A 2,158-nucleotide genomic window follows, 5' to 3' on the forward strand; every position below is an offset into this window, starting at 1 on the left:
TAATGGAATAAATAACATACATTCCAGATTCATAAAGAGTGAAATATTAAAGAAATAAAGATGGAAAAGTCTCCATAAATAGTCCCTAGAAAGGAAAATATTTTTAATTGTTACAGCAGAGAAATCTAATCACTAAGGAAAATTAATACATAAGACTATATGCAAACTTTCAAATTCTCCATGCTAAAAGCTACTGTACACAAATTAAAATGCAAATGACAAATTAGAGAAAAGGTTTTCAATATATATGACAAAGGCTTTAAAATCATTAAAAGAATCTTTAATAAATAGGGAATTCCCTGATGGTCCAGTGGTTAGGACTTGGCAGTTTCACTGCTGGGGCCCAGGTTCAATCCTTGGTCAGGGAATTAGGATCATGCAAGCCACACAGCATGGCCAAAAAAAAAAAAAAAAATCATTAATAAATACCCAGGTTTTTATGATATAGTCAAAAAAGATAAACAACCTGGAAGAAAAATAAGCAAAACTTTTTTTTTATAAAAGACATGCAAATGGTTATTAAATACATAAAACAATATCCAAATTCATTTACAATGAACAAAATTCAAGTTAAATTAACAAGCCTTTGTACCTTTCAAATGAAAAATGAGGAGAGAATTAGAATTTCATAAACTGCTTGTAAGCATGAAAATTGGTGGATAATTTGGCAATATATATTTCAAAAGCCTTAAAATGATTTATAATCTTTTACCTATCAAGTCTCTTTCTGGGAATTTATTTTAAGGAAATAATAAAAAATATATATATATATACAAAGATTTATAGAATAAAGTTTTATCATAGAGCTATTTTTAGTAATGAAAAACTGAGATGTGTTTAAATGAAGCTGAACAATGATAATCAATAGGCAACTGATCAAATACATTGGGTACATTTATATAAAGATTCAATATGCAGTCATTGAAAATTTAGAACTTAATAACATGAAATATTTGTCACAATATGTTGCAAAAAACAAAGCAGGCTACAAAGCAATATACAATATAATTCTATTTTTATAAATATATACTATAGTGGTGTGTGTATGCATATATGTATCTAGAGAGATAGACTTCTGGTTGATGTATTATAGATAATTTTAGTTATTCCATGAGCTTTTCCAAATTGAAAAATTGCATAAAACAGTAAAATTTATTTACATAAATTAGAAATTTGAAGTCAGAAATATTTAAAATAATTTAAAATGTTTATCCTGATACTTAATATTATCAGATCCTTTAACTGTATTTGGTTACTGAAATAAAACTATTATGAAATAGGGATGCTAAGTCACTTCAGCTGTGTCTGACTCTTTGCGATCTTATGGACTGTAATCTGCCAGGCTCTTTTGTCCATGGGATTCTCCAAGCAAAAATCCTGAAGTGGGTTGCCATTTCCTTCTCCAGAGGATCTTCCCAACCCAAGGATCGAACCCCCGTTTCTTATGTCTCCTGCATTTGCAGGCTTGTTCTTTACCCGTAGCACCACCTAGGAAGCCCTTATGAAATAGGGGTAGTGATTTCTTTTTTTTTTTAATGTAATAAACATAGCCTCCCTTTGCCCCTTTATTATTATTAAAAAAATTTATTTATTTTAAACTGAAGGATAATTGCTTTACAATATTGTGTTGGTTTCTGGCATACATCAACATGTATCAGCCATAGGTTTACATATATGCCCTCTCTCTTGATCCTCCCTCCTATCTCCCACCCCTGCCCCTTTATTATTTTTTAATGAACTAAACAATGATTTCTTAAATTCTATACTCAAGCATTAGTTGAAAAGCATACACGTTTTATTGTTAAGCATATGTCCTTCTTCCAACAAAATGAAATGTCATCTGGAGTCACTGTGGGTCATCAAAAGTCTCAGTTGACTTTCTATTGGGTGGCGCAGGTGGTAAACAATCTACCTGCAATGTGGGAGACCTGGGTTCCATCCCTGGGTCAGGAAGATTCCCTGGAGAAGGAAATGGCAACCCATTTCAGCATTCTTGCCTGGAAAATCACATGGATGGAGGAGGCTGGTGGGCTGCAGTCCATAGGGTCATGAAGAGTTGGACACGACCGAGTGACTTCACTTTCACTTTTCTGTAGAACTGCATGACTTTATTCTCCTGTTACCAAATGCAAGTTCATGTGCCAGATGCAGAGTGAGG

The 2,158-nt window shown here is 32.6% G+C and overlaps 1 non-coding gene across 1 annotated transcript; it reads left to right on the top strand.

Moving 5' to 3' along the window:
- Positions 1–296: 296 nt before the first annotated feature.
- On the top strand, positions 297–368 carry TRNAE-UUC (transfer RNA glutamic acid (anticodon UUC)). Its single transcript has one exon. It is a non-coding gene; the product is annotated as a tRNA-Glu (tRNA).
- Positions 369–2,158: the final 1,790 nt, after the last annotated feature.

Source organism: Bos taurus, chromosome 9 (assembly GCF_002263795.3).
Source record: "Bos taurus isolate L1 Dominette 01449 registration number 42190680 breed Hereford chromosome 9, ARS-UCD2.0, whole genome shotgun sequence".
Lineage (NCBI taxonomy): Eukaryota > Metazoa > Chordata > Mammalia > Artiodactyla > Bovidae > Bos > Bos taurus.